Source organism: Pongo pygmaeus, chromosome 7, assembly GCF_028885625.2.
Source record: "Pongo pygmaeus isolate AG05252 chromosome 7, NHGRI_mPonPyg2-v2.0_pri, whole genome shotgun sequence".
NCBI lineage: Eukaryota > Metazoa > Chordata > Mammalia > Primates > Hominidae > Pongo > Pongo pygmaeus.
Window position 1 is genome coordinate 11,506,329 of NC_072380.2, and position 14,915 is coordinate 11,521,243.

Here is a 14,915-nt window from a genome sequence, read left to right on the forward strand (position 1 = left end):
TTAGATCCAAGCCTTGGGAGAAGCCCTAGGACAAAGCAGCCTCTAAGGACCACGTGGGGTGACAGCGCTGTGTTGGTGGCAGCCCGTCATGAGTCCTGAAGCCCAGCTTATTTTCTCTCTTTCTTTTCCTCCCTCCCAAATCCTTTCTGCCTTGCCTGCCATCCAGCAAATCAATTCCAATTGATTCCAACTGATAACATTTTATTGGAGTTTTGTTTATTTGAAGATCAATAGTGACAAGAATGTGGCAGTCTCCACCCTGAAGGACCATACCCAAGCACACTTTTTTATCTTGACTTTGAGTCCCAACCTGGACCCCAGCCTACAGCCTGTGGTAGGCAGACTATCTTGGGCTCACCCTTGTCTTGGCAGCACAATCACATGCTCGTTTTGTGCGTTTGCCTTTTGGGCCCCAGTATACAAGAAATGGGCTGAATTGAAACTATAAGTGAATTTGTCTGGAACACAGAAAACACTCAACAGCACATCTCACTCTGACAGACACTGTCAATCTAATCAGAGGCCTTGAATTATTAAAGCTCTCTAGCCACTTAGAGCTGCAGTTCACCAAGGCACCGAACACACTTGTCTGAGTGGCACTGGATTAGGAAGCAGTGGGCTCACAGCCAGCTGTTACTGTGGACCCCCCAAATTTGTTTGATTACAACTCTTCTTAGTCATGAAATCCCACCCTCCTTTCCCAGGCCTGATCTTGCCGACAGAGCCCTGAACTGGCTCAGGTCTTGGCTTCTGGTCCTACCTCTGGAGTTGACTCTGGGGGTTTTGGCCAATCCTTTTTCTTCTTGGTACCTCCATATTCCCACCTGTATCGTGTGGCTACAAATATTTGCTTAGGATCATTTTAGCAGCTGCGAAGTGTCCTGGGAACTCTGAATGAAAGGCGCTCTATTCCAGCTTATGAACCAACTGATGACTCTGGCCCTGTCCACACGGCAGGGCTTTGCAGGAGACAGACTGGACCCATTCATCCTTCATACAGTCCTAATTTTATTCCAGTGCCTCACTGTGGGCTGAGGCAGCAGGGCTTGTCAGAGAACTGAGCAGTCTTCACACTTTCAAAGTCCCTTCTATTTGGTAGGGTTGCTTTTTTTCCTTTCCTTTTTTTCTTTTTTTAACCATTGCCTATTAGCAAAGGTAAAATCTACCATGCAAGAAAAGGAACAATCATGAAAGGAGAAAGGCCTTCTCAAGGGAGGGCTGCTTATTAGTCCTTTGGAAGGTCAAGAAGGCCATTTGCCTGAGGCCAGGATTTATACTATTAGCATGGTAGGCGCATCTGGGGCCCACCCTGATAAATATCAGGGTACCATTTTTACATTTATTTGTACATATGTGTTTTGTTTTAGGGTGCCCACGATGCAAGAGAGCAGAGCTGAGAATCAATAGGATAATATGTCCAGGGCCTGCTAGTGATGAATGTGGGTGTTTTGGCCCATTTGGGCTGCCACAACAAAGTACCCCATAGACTGGGTGACATGCAAACAACAGAAATTTATTTCTCCCAGTTCTGGAGCCTGGAAGTCCAAGATCAAAGTGTCAGCATGGTCAGGTTCTGGTGAGGGCCCTTTCCAGATTGCACACTGCAGACTTCTTGTATCCTCACGTGGTGGAGTGAGGGCAAGAGAGTGCTCTGGGGTCCCATTTATAAGAGCACCAATCCTATTCCTGAGAACTCCACCCTCATTACCTCCTAATGGCTTTACCTCCTAATCCTATCACATAGTAGGTTAGGGTTTCAACACATGAATTTTGGAAGGACACACATTCAGTCCATTGCACTGAATATTTTTGCTTCTTCAAAATGACTCCATTGTTGCAACCTATAATTGTGCATCTGTCTTGAGGCTACAATAGCATGTCTTACAGCTGGAATCTCCAGCTTCCCGGAATCCTGGGTCCCTCTACCGACCTCTCTAACCCTTCCCCTCTAGGAGCACTTATTTACAGAACATTGAGTCTCTGCTCACTCTCTCCTGAATCCATTTCTGCTCCTTGTTCTTTGAACTCCTCATTAGCCCCAGGGGCCAGGTATCCCATCCAGATATCATCCCCAGCTGCAGATATCTGAGAAATTTTGCAGTCACTCTCTCCTTCAGGGCTCAAGTCTTCACTCCCAATAGGTCTTCAATCACCATGGTTTCCAATCTCACTCTTCTTCTGAGTATACAGAGCATGGCTTCCCATTGCTTTCAAAGTGAAGGGCAAATGTCTTATGCAAATTTACTGTATTAGTTTGTTCTCATGCTGCTAAGAAAGACATATCTGAGACTGGGTAATTTATAACGGAAAAGAGGTTTAATGGACTCACAGTTCTACATGGGTGGGAGGCCTCACAATCATGGCAGAAGGAGAAGGAGAAGCAAAGGCATGTCTTACATGGTGGCAAACAAGAGAGAAGTGCCGCGCAAAAAGGGGGAAAACCCCTTATAAAACTTATAAAACCATCAGATCTCATGAAAACTCGCTCACTGTCATGAGAACAGCAGCATGGGGTAATCACCCCCATGATTCAATTATCTCCCACTGGGTCCCTCCCACAACAGTGGGAATTATGGGAACTACAATTCAAGATGAGATTTGGGTGGGGACACAGCCAAACCATATCACTTACCAAGGCCTCACATGATCTAGTCTGTGTCTTCCTGCTTGACTTAATTTTTCCTCTTACTCACTTCTTTGCTCATCAAATCCAGCCACATTGTTCTCTTTCCCATCCTTCAGACTCATCCAGGTTCATTCCCACTTTAGGATTTTGTACTTGTGCTGGTCTCTCTACCCAGTATACTCTGCCCACCAAAATTGGCGTGCTGACTTCTTCTTGTCATTCAGATCTTTGTTTAAATGTCATATTCCCAGAGCTAATTCCCTGAGCATTTTGTCTAAAATAGCCCTTCCCTCTCAGTCACTTATATCTTATATAGCTAATTGTCTTCAGACATTTAAGATCATTGACAATGATTGATGCTATATGTGCTATCTCTTTTCCTCCAATAGTAGAATATGGATTCTATGAGTAGAAACCTTGTCTGACATTTTCCCTGCTATATCCCTAACACTATGGAATGTATATGGCACTTGATGGTCGCTCTATAAATACTTGTTGGATGACTCAATGAATGAACAAACTAGAAATATTTGTTACGGACTATAAGAGGTTGCCAGTGAACTTCACCTTGCAAACCTCATAGTCTTTAGTATTGGCACTAGAAGTCTCATCTGGATCCCATGCTCAACTGGTAGAAGGCCATAGTGTTGGGTCAGGGCTGGGTTGCAGTGTCCCAGTCACCTAGGCTTTGTGGAGCTTAGCTGTGGCTAGTAGAACAAGGTACCAAGGGTGAGCCAAAAAGCAACCTCCAAAACTTTTCAGAAAGTCCAACCTGGCCGCGACTTCTTGTAGGATAGGCAAAGTGGGAAGGTCTTGGTATGAAGCATAGGATATAAACTGGAGAAGCCAAACCAGAGTTCAAGTCTGGAGGAATTCCCAGAGCCATGGGAACATGATTGTAGAAAGCCCCTATAGTTTTGGGTGAGCTGATGAAGGAGCAGTTAGACTTACTTGGTTCAGGCACACAATGATCTTCAGTCCTTCTCTTGTAGGCATGAGCTGGCTGCAGTTGCACTTTGCTCTGCTGGAGAGGATCTGATGCCAGAGACTGACAACGGGTCAAGGGCTGGGTTAGAGAGTATTCACTGCTGATTAAGTCTTTCTTGATACTGAATAGAGAGTAGATTTAGTGGAGGGGAAGGGAAGACCACAGGAAGACCACCAAAGAGATTATTCTACAGTCCAGTAAAGAGAGGACAAGCGCCAGTGATGGCAGAAGGGAGGAAGAGAAAGAGATTCATGCAAGAGAATTACTAATGCAAAATGTGCAAAATTTAAATTCAATCAGATTAGACCAATAGAATCAGGAGAAAGAAAGACACCATGAAGACTGGGAGGATCTGAGCTTGCTCAGCATTGTAGAGGGTGTTACGGGTCTTGATTAAGTGAAAGACAGCAAGGGAGAGGCACGTGAGGGCAGAGAAATGTGCTTTACCTCTGGACGGGCTGATGTGACAAGCTCATTGGGCCTCCAGAGAGATTTTTTCCAAAAGTAGCTGGAAATATAGGCCTACAGCACAAAAGCCCTAGGAGCCAGGTGAATGCCTGGAAGAATAGAAGAAATTATATTATTTAAAGTAAAATGGGCCAGGCGTGGTGGCTCATGCCTGTAATCCCAGCATTTTGGGAAGCCAAGGTGGGCAGATCACTTGAGATCAGGAGTTCAAGACCAGCCTGGCCGACATGGGGAGACCCCCATCTCTACTAAAAATACAAAAATTAGCCAGGTGTGGCGCGCCTGTAATCCCAGCTACTCCAGAGGCCGAGGCAGGAGCATCACTTGAACTGGGGAGGTGAAGGTTGCAGTGAGCCAAGATGGCGCCACTGCACTCCAGCCTGAGAGACAGAGTGAGACTCTGTCTCTAAACAAAACAAAATAAAACAAGCAAACAAACAAACAAAGTAAAATGGGGCTTTTGAAAGTAACCAAGAATTCTAGTAGAGTGAGGGGAAGCCAGGAGGACATTTTTAACTTGAATAAAAACTAATGCTGATGGAGGGAAAGCTTGAAGCTAGAGTATGGTTTCTTATTCAAACACAGTTTGGGACTGAATTACTTAAAATGTATCATGTGATTTCAGAAATCAGCTGTCTTTTTGCCTTACAAAGAGAACTCAGGAGTGTCTTTAGAATGAGAAGCCTAGGAACCAAAACCCCAAAGGGGCCAGACCAGGAAAACCTAGCTCTCCCCAATACAAGGGGGAGAGCGCTCCCGTTCACTGCTGCTTTCTGCACCACAACCACTTGTGAAGAGCACTTTGTGCAAGTAATTCTGAAAACGTCACACTAAAAAAAGAATTACATGTTATTGATCACAAATGCGAAAGCAAAACCAAATGAAGGTTTCTCCTTGCCTTCGAATGAAGACAACCAAAAGCATCAGAAGTGAAAACAAGATAGACACGACATGAAGATTGAAAACCAGATTATACCCTAGGGAGCACGCATAAAATTAAGAAAATAATTACTGACTATGAGACGTAGATCACAGAGCAAAAGGAGTCCTAAAAGAACCTCCCACCCACAATAGAAATGAACAACAACTTAAAAATATGAAGAAAGTGGGCCGGACGCAGTGGCTCATTCCTATAATCCCAGCACTTTGGGAGGCTGAGGAGGGCGGATCACTTGAGCTCAGGAGTTTGAGACCAGCCTGGGCAACATCTCTATCAAAAATACAAAGTTAGCCTGGTGTGGTGGCGGGTGCCTGTAATCCCAGCTACTCAGGAGGCTGAGGCAGGAGAATCGCTTGAACCCAGGAGATGGAGGTTGCAGTGAGCCGAGATCACGCCACTGCACTCCAGCCTAGGCAACAGAGTAAGACTCCATCTCAAAAATAAAATAAATAGAATAGAATAGAATAGAGATATTTCACAAGACAGTGTTACATCAATGAGAGAATATTATCAAGGTAGCCTTGGGTCCTTCTCCCTGAGTTCTTACAATAAGCCCCAGGTCAGGGTTACAAACATAAAGCAAAGGGAATACTAAGGAGGTAGGGATAAGGCTATGAATCAGGACTGGTAATAAAAAGATGGTCATGTGGGGTGAGGCAGATGGGAAGTAGGGCAGGTCTTAGCTAAGAACCTCAGAGGAAGCTTCTCAGACCAGACCCAAGGCTACAGGGTAAGGATCGACCGCAGAGACGGGGAGCTGCTGGCTTTCCGCGGCTGCAGCTTCTGGTGCTACCTCTTGGACTAGTTCCCACATTACAGGTTACCTACAGCTTCCCCCAGAAATGAACATTTTCCTTTTGAAATATAGGACAGAGACTCTACTATTTATTGAGAATCTTGAAGGGCCTCCAGGCAATGTGGACCCGGAAATAGGAGATTTGGTGGTCAAATCAACCTTGAGAAATGCTGGATTCAAATAACCTTCTTTGAATTCTCAGTGACCATTGAATTCTCAGTATAGGAAAGGCCCTCCAAAGTCCTGCTTTTATTTATTTATTTTATTTCAGACAGAACCTTGCTCTGTCACCCAGGTTGGAGTGCAGTGGCACAATCTCGGCTCACTGCAACCTCCGCTTCTTGGGTTCAAGTGAGTCTTCTGCCTCAGCCACCCATGTAGCTGGGATTACAGACAGTCACCACTGCACCCAGCTAATTTTTGTATTTTTAGTAGAGATGGGGTTTCACCATGTTTGCCAGTCTGGTCTCGAACTCCTGACCTCAAGTGATCCGCCCGCATCGGCCTCCCAAAATGCTGGGATTGCAGGTGTGAGCTACCACGCCCAGGCAAAAGTCCTGCTTCCACAAAACACACTTTATCTTCACTGCTTTGGGGTTATAATTTGGAACAATCACAATATTGGTCACCAAATTGGAGTTGGCTGATGCGGTTGGCTGTGCCCATCTCTTCTTACTTCCATATTTCTGCTTTATAGTAAAGTTGAAGGGAGCAGCTTTCTCGGAGGAGGGTATCTGAGCAATATGTATTTTGGCTAGAGCCTCTCAGCACACCCATGGAAAGCTACAATACAAATTATCAATCTATTTGTAGAGCACTCTGTGTGTTACAAAGATCTTTACTACTATTTATCATAGTATGATAAATTTGGTGAATATGTAAATATAGTAAATATATGTGCATAAAGTAAATGTGGAATATGACTAGAGTTGGAGGTAGCTGAGTCAATTGTATTCTAGGAGTGCAATAAAACAAGCCTGGTTCCTGCAAGGTGTATGTCAGTTGGTTCCAGTAAGGTGAAGATTTGGGATAATTGGATCCCACTTTCTACAGCAGTTTCCACGAGTTGAAGCACACCTACTGCTTGCCCTGGGGCTGTTTTCCCCACCATCCCTTCTCAAGGTTCATTTCTAATTACTTGAATGCCCCTAGCATGCTGACTGAACAGGTTAATTTAAATGGGAAGACCTAAAACTCTTGTTTTTCAGCTCCTTGCTGAGGTACCTGATGATTATCCCATCGCCAACAGGGGCAAGTCCAAATGCCTTTACATCCCTTCACGACGTCATCTCCCATCACTTTCCCTGCACCCTGTGTTCCAGCTCCTCAGAACGACCTCCCATTTCCTGAATAGGTCGCACTTCCTCCGCTTCTCACCCCTCAACATACACACCCTGCATTCTGTTCCTGGCTGTCCTTCTTTCCTTTCTCTACCTGCAAAACCCTCCCCAGCTCCCCAAGGCAGAGCTAGTTGCTTCTTCCCCTGGATCCCACAGCCCTTTCTACCTATGGGCCTCCCGTAGTGCCTAATGGCTTATAGATGATGCCCAGGAAACATTCATTGAGGGGATGGTTCATTTAGGGACTAACTTTTACTGTAGTGTCTCCGAATTTGACATTAAAACACAGGAAAACACGCCACCAATTGCCAGCAGTCAATCAAAATCGGTGGGAAGAGGTAGGAGCCAGAGCTGGTGCTGGCTGGCTGGGGGTGGTGGGGCAGACCTAGGTAAGTGGCTGCCAAGTATAATCTCTTTAGGGGAAGAGATATGATATGGTTTGGAGGTTTGTCCCCTTCAAATCTTATGTTGACATGTGACCCCCCAATGTTGGAGGTGGGCCCTAGCCGGAGGTGTTTGGATCATGGGGTTGGACCCCTCATGAATGGCTTGGTTCCCGTGGTGATGAGTGACTTCTCACTCTATTAGTTATTGATATCTGATTTTTAACAAGAGTCTGGCACCTCCTCCCTCTCTCTCTTGCTCCCACTCTCACCGTGTGACACGTCTGCTCCCCCTTCACTTTCTGCCATTAGTAAAAGCTTCCGGAGGCCTCCCGCAAAGCAGATGCTGGCACCGTGCTTCTTGCACAGTCTGAAGAACCAGAGCCAAAATAAGCCTCTTTTCTGTATGAATTACCCAGTCCTGGGTATTTCTTTTTAGCAATGCAAAATGGACTAACACAAGGCATATATGTAAATTTTTTTTAAATGCTTTTCTAAAGAAACATAGATTTAATGAGGATAAGGAACAACGGCTTGACAGGAAGAATGGATTCAAAGTAAGCCACGTTGAATAGTAGAGGGAAGAAGAGATGGGGCAAAGGCTGTGCCTGGACCCCGCCTGCTGGCAGAGCAGAGATCCCACTGCGGTGCCAGGGGCGCTGCTTGTCTCAGAGACGGTGCAGGGCTGAGGAGCAGGCTGAAGTCCCTCCCCACACCTTCAGCCTCCATGGTAAAGGCAGGGACTCGTAGCCAGGTTCTCCTGGGAGAGAGGTAAAGGTAGTACATGATTTGCTACTGGTTTTTCACCTATTTTACCAATCATTTCCTCTTCATGTTTAACCTGTTATTTGACTAAAATCTCTAAGAAAAGCTTAGTTCCTTCTGAGCTCAGTCCACTCTTGTTATCTTTTCTCAGAATTTCTGAACTCAAAGGGGCAGAAACCAGGTTTCCAGACATTCAGCTCAGCCAGGCAAACAGCCTCTAGTAATTCCAGGCAAGTGCAAAGACAAGCAGCAAATCGGGCAAACGGTAGAGGTTGCACCTGTTTTCTTTTTGAGAGTATCCTTATCAGAGAGTCAGAATTAGTCATTAAATTGTGTTTGTTTGCTAATGTTGCTTTACCTTGCTGAGCTAAAAGTGCCCCCATGGACAAAAAAGATCACAGACCACTGCAATTAACAGGGACTGCAGAGTGTATTTAGTCCCTCCCACCTCATTTCACAGGGGGGAAATTGATAGGGGGAAAAGGGGAATTCAAATTACAACAGACTTGATAGAATTATTTTGCTGTTTTCCTCTAGACAACTCAGGCTCAGTTTAAGGTCCTTTTAAAAAGCTCCCATTTTCTGATTTGCTCCTTCAGAAACAGGGCAGCAAATATAAGGATGGGAACAGAAGTGAGAAAGGCACTCCGAAGCAACGGACACAAAAGAAGAGCGATTGATGGACCTGCCCGAGCTTGGGTAGATAATTCCACTCTGAACCAATCCTCGCATAGAGGAAACACCATAAAATATTGATCTATGAACAGATATACTGAATTGCCCATTCCTTCTTAAAATATACTAACGGACAGATGCAACGATACAGGTACATATCTTAATTGCTAATCCCATAAACATGATTGAGCATCCACTCTGTATTAAATCCACAGAGATTAAAGTAAGGATATGCATATGTATAATGAGAAGAACAAACATTTATTGAGAGCTACAATGTTTCGGGTGCTGGACCAAGTTATATCCTTAATAGTAACTACTTTTAACCTTAATAGTAAGTACAATTGTTTGTCCATTTTATAGGTAAGGAAACTGAGAGCAGGTTGATGAAGTAGCGTGCCTGAGGTCACACAGCTGACAGGTGACAGTGCTGAGATTCTGAATTAGTTTAGCCTGAATTCCTAATCATTCTGCCCCAGTGACCCCCATGAGACTAGATCCCTGGAACCTGCAGTAAAATGGGTGGCGCATACCCAAACAGAGTGCCAGTACCACGTGGTAAGAACTTCAAATGGGACAAGAGAAGATGGGGTAAAGAACAGGGAGATTTGCTAAATGATACAAAATTACAGCTGGATAGGAGGCGTAAGGTCTAGTGTTCTATAGCACTGTAGGATGACTGTAGTTAATAGAAACATATAGTTTCAAAGAGCTAGAAGGAGGATCTTGAAAATTTCTAACACAAAGAAATGATAATGTTTGATGTGACAGATATCCTAATTATCCCGATCTGATCACTATACCATCTATGTATCAAAAGATCACTATGCACCCCATAAATTTGTACAGTTATTATTTGTCAATTAAATAAATAAAAAGGATTCCAAATGGGAAAAAAGAAAGAAAGAATTCACAGGGAAGGTAACGCTAGAGCAGACGCTTAAAGAATGAGGGAGGAGACCAGGTGAGGTGGCTCATGCCTGTAATCCGAACACTTAGGGAGTCTGAGGTGTGAGGATTACGTGAGCCAAGGGGATCGAGACCAGCCTGGGTAACATAGCAAGACTCCGTCTCTATTTTTACTACATATTTATATTATAAAATTAAAAAAAAAGAGAGAGAATGAGGGAGGAGATGTCCATTTGGAAAGGAGTGGAGGAGTGGAAACGCGCCTTAGGAATGGGGTTGAGCTAAATAGGAACATCGTACCTGATGCTGTAGAAGAACAGAATGGTGCCAGGGTCAGACAAAATGTACCCCGGGGACTCAGATGGTGGCCTAAATCCAGCTGAAGAGAGAGACCAATCTCCATGCAATCGGGATGAAGAATTGTAGACCACAAGGTGGAAATTGCTGTTGGCCATCGGAGCTCAACCTTCATGGAGACTGGTGCGCCGCTGCCCTCTCAGGTCACCAGCTGGACGCTGCCCTGGAGTAGACTAGCTGGGAGGGTTATGCAGGGTAGGGACGCAGCCAAATGGAGCTGCCAAGAACCAGAGAAATTACTGAAGATGGTGTCAAGTCCTCTGAAACAGTCTCCTTTTCCATAGCCCCTGGCTTCATCCAGCCTCACCCTTGGAGATCAGCACGTGCTGCAGGCAGGGGATCTGCAAGAAACGCAAGAGGTATCAAAGAAAAGGCTGGTTCCATGTGATATTGATGCCCAAGCATCTAGCAAAGTCAGCTTTCTGTTCTTTGCTCTGTGCTTGGTTAGGCAAGTCCTCAAGTTTGAAAGACCAAAAATCTTTCAATGTCCGTGGCTAACACAAGGATATCAGCCAGCCTGAGCAGCCCTAGCACCTCCGCTAATACTCGCTGGCCTCCTTAGAGAGGCATCCCTTTTCTCTTTTGCACACCTTGGATTTTCTCTTTTTCCATTTCCCACCCTAATCCTCTCTGAGGTTCCCTGTTCCTTTCCCTTTCTTCTCCCTCTTTCCTCCATCAGTCTCTGGTGGACCTGCCCCATGGCTGGCAGCTCTAGGGCCAGGCAGTTGCCAGTTCTTGTTCTCCAGGCCCACTATGGAAAAGCAGCATCCCCTTGTGATCATGGACTACCTGCATCTGGATCCCCCAGAGAGCTGGGAAAATGCAGAGCCCTGGGCCCACCTCCAATCTGCTGAAATAGGCTCGCTGAACTGGAAGCTACGCCTCCAACAAGTCTTCTGGATCAGTTTTTGCTCACTAAGGTTTGAGACCCTCTGCTCTGGAGATAAAGGCCCTGGAAACTTTGGTCTCTCATCTCTCTCTCTCTGCTTCCCCTATTAACCCTTCTCCAAAAAATGGAGAAGCTGAGTTGAAGGCACAGCATTGAGCTTTTCCTTTCCCTTTTGTCTTCGGTCTAGACGTCTTTCTCCTCTACTGGATGCTGAATCCCTAAGGATGGGAGTTGTGTTCTACTCAGCTCTGGAACCCCAAGGTTCCCGTGATGTCTGGATCACCATGGACACTTAGAAATGTTTGTGGAATGAATAAATTGTTGACGCAGGGAACACTCTCTCTCCCTTCTTTCCTCCTCCTCCCCTTTTCTGTTCCTCTTTCTCTTGGGATCCCCTCGGCCTTGGGCACAAACCCAAATGTTTTAAGAGATTGTTAATGTTTAAAGGGAGACAGGTGGGCACAGGCAGGGCAATGGCAGGTTGCTCAATGGACAAACAAATCCACCTTCTTCTGTTGTCTCCTAAGCCAACAGGAAGCAGCCAGAAGACGGTCAGACGGTCACTCACCCGGCAAGGGCTCGGGACAGCTGTCCTGCCTGCCCCACGCAGCAGTTGCATAACCTTGCTGCAATAATCTGAGCTATAAATAGTCTTTACTGAGAAGCCCCAATCTGGGATTGGACAGGCCTGAGGAGTGGCCTTTATTTGTTGCCCCTTCAAACCAGTGGGGAAAAACATTTTTTGAAAGTCTCACTTATAGACTCTAAGCCTGGGACAAAGTATTCCATGTTCTCCTTTGAGTTTAGCTTGTGGTCTCATTCTGTGACTGCATTTAGAGTCTCCATGCGGCTCTTTCTCCTTCTCCTTACTGTGACAATATGTGACCCAGTTCCACTGATGGAACGATGCTAATGAAGATAATGATGATCATTCTTTAGCAGATCTTCTTTTCCCCCCCATTCCTATCACTCCTATTCTTGTCTCATCTTTTATCTCTTGTGTATGGCCCTTTCAGTGCCTTGCCCATTGATCAGTGACTCTATCTCCATCTAGTCTATTAAGACCGATTCTTCTGAACACTTGTTTTTTTCATGTTTTCCCCCATTCAGAGTCTTTCAGTGGCTTCCCCTTACTTACAACAGCAGCCTACAATTCTCAAAGGCACCTCCTATTCTTAATGTATGTGTTTTGTTTGTTTGTTTGTTTGTTTTGAGACAGAGTCTTGCTCTGTTGCTCAGGCTGGAGCGCAGTGGAAGTGATCTCGGCTCACTGCAACCTTCGCCTCCTGGGTTCCAGTGATTCTCCTGCCTCAGCCTCTCAAGTAGCTGGGACTACAGGTGTACGCCACCATGCCTGGCTAATTTTTGTATTTTTTAGTAGAGACAGGGTTTCACCGCATTGGCCAGGCTGACCTTGAACTCCTGACCTCATGATCCACCTGCCTTGGCCTCCCAAAGTGCTGCGATTACAGGAGTGAGCCACCATGCCTGGCCAATGTTTGTATTTATTTATAAATTAAATACGTGTGCTACTGTCAGTTTATAGAAAATATTAGAAAAGTTTACTTTCATTGTTAATTTTTGACAAACCATAAATAGTAGTTCTAATACTTTCTCCCTGACCGCCAGTGGATCACTGTGAATACCCCACAATGGATATCACTGAAGATAGCATTGAATCATTTTGCTGGGATATCAAAGGCTTCCAAGATCTAGTTTCAGGTCATTTCTCCATTGTCTCAACATTTCTCAGAGATGACTATGGCCAGGAACAAGGCTAGGCTCAGGAGGCAACAATGAATAGTTACCATCCCTGCCTATCAGGAGCTCACAGACTGGTAGAGGAGATAAACTCATAAACAGGTAACTTTTGGAGAGTCCTATGTATCATCAGAAAAGTTTGCACAAGGCATTAAGAAAGAACAGTGGAAAGAAATGACAGCCTGTGTGAATCCAGAAAGGCTTCATGGACGACTATTTGAGCAGGGTCTTGAAGGACGAGTATTTCACCAAGTCACAAAAAGGACAAAGGGCCTTCTGGGCACAGGCAAAGGCACAAAGGTAAAAGAAGAGCTTGGTACACCGGGGAAGGGAGAAGCTGTTCACAGAAGGTGATGGGGACTGGAGGAGAGGGATGGAAGATGAGGACTATAAAGGGAGGTTGAGACCAAATCATGGAGGACCTTATCTGGCCATACCAATAAGACTGGCTAGTATCCTGAAGTTAGTGGGATTCAAGGATGTTGTGACAAACTACATTCTCTCCTAAATCTGATTTTTCCTGACCTCTCTGCAGGAGTAACAGACTATAAAGTAGGAAGAATAAAATCAGCATTTTCCCCAGGGCTCCCATGAAGCTGATAGTCTGGGCTGCTCAGGAGGCCCCACACCAAGGGCCACAGCCCGAAGACAGGAGGACATGCCCCTCTCCAAAGTCTAAGTGCAAGGTCAAGAGCATACAGTGTTTGAACTAAAACTAAGGAAAACTTGCACTGCATGACTGGGACTAGTGGTCATTGGAAAAGCTTTTCAGGGGTCACTAGAAGTTGACTTTGTGATGAGATGAAGACATATCTCTTGTACATTGTCAGGAATAAATCAACGCAAACTCTAGTAAAAGAACAAAGTTGTAAAATATAACACAATGACAGATGCATGTAGTTTAATGAAACCAAGATTGGAGAGTAAGAATTTTTCATCTCTGGCTCGCCATAGTTTCAGGGTGGGAGACACCGCTATCCATCTTCTCTCTTTATCACACTTTTATTAAGAAATACATGTTTATACAGTGTTGCCAGAGAAGCCATTTATCTTTTAAGTTCATTAGCATGTCCAATTCCTCTTCTAAAAAGCTTCATCTCGAAAATCTTTGTAGAACGGTTTTCGTTCATTTAATCAATCTTTATTATGTGCCCAATGGTTGCCACGCACTGCTCTTGGCTAAGTTTTTGCTTCTAAAGTATTTCCCTTCATCTGTGAAAACAGTGCAGATGGCCACCGTCCTCATGATTGGGACTTTCAGTTTTGCTCAGAAGGGATGCTAGACAGACCCTGAGCTGTCTGCTCTGTCCCTCCTGTGAACAGGGCCAGGCATTTGTAAGCTCCTTGGGTCACGTTCAGAGGTGTGGTCTGTGTTGGAGGACTGGCGCCTTCCTCTGTGGGATAGAGTTGTCCTCTGTGCTGTGCTAAAACAGCAGCCTTGAGCTTTCAGCCTAATGTACTAAAAAAAATGAAATAATCATCCAGAGAGAAAATGTTGGACTGAATTAGAAATGATAGAGATCCTCATCTGGACAGGGACAAGACTGTTAGAGATTATAAGAATGAAACGACAGGCCTGAGGTGCAGCTGTGTGGGGATGTGACCAGCAAGGTACTGACAACCTGGGCAACAGCAGGGTGTCGTAGAAGATGGATTGGATGGCTGGGCACGGTGGCTCATTCTTGTAGTCCCAGCACTTTGGGAGGCCGAAGGAGGTGGATCACGAGGTCAGGAGTTCCAGACCATCCTGACCAACACGATGAAACCCCGTCTCTACTAAAATACAAAAATTAGCCAGGCATGGTGGTAAGCACCTGTAATCCCAGCTACTCAGGAGGCTGAGGCAGGAGAATCGCTGGAACCCAGGAGGCAGAGGTTGCGGTGAGCTGAGATCACACCACTACACTCCAGCCCAGGCAACAGAGCAAAACTCCGTTTCAAAAAATATAAATAAGATGGACTGGACTCAAAGTCAGAGACTGGAGCACCAGCCTCAGCTCTGAACACTAGCCATCTCC

The 14,915-nt window shown here is 45.3% G+C and overlaps 1 long non-coding RNA gene across 1 annotated transcript; it reads right to left on the reverse strand.

Moving 5' to 3' along the window:
* Nucleotides 1-1,493: 1,493 nt before the first annotated feature.
* LOC129043058 (uncharacterized) lies at nt 1,494-11,451 on the reverse strand. Its single transcript, XR_008504280.1, has 3 exons — nt 11,088-11,451; nt 10,191-10,588; nt 1,494-4,171 (listed from the first exon to the last, which is right to left on the reverse strand). It is a non-coding gene; the product is annotated as an uncharacterized LOC129043058 (long non-coding RNA).
* Between the last annotated feature and the right edge of the window lie 3,464 nt (nt 11,452-14,915).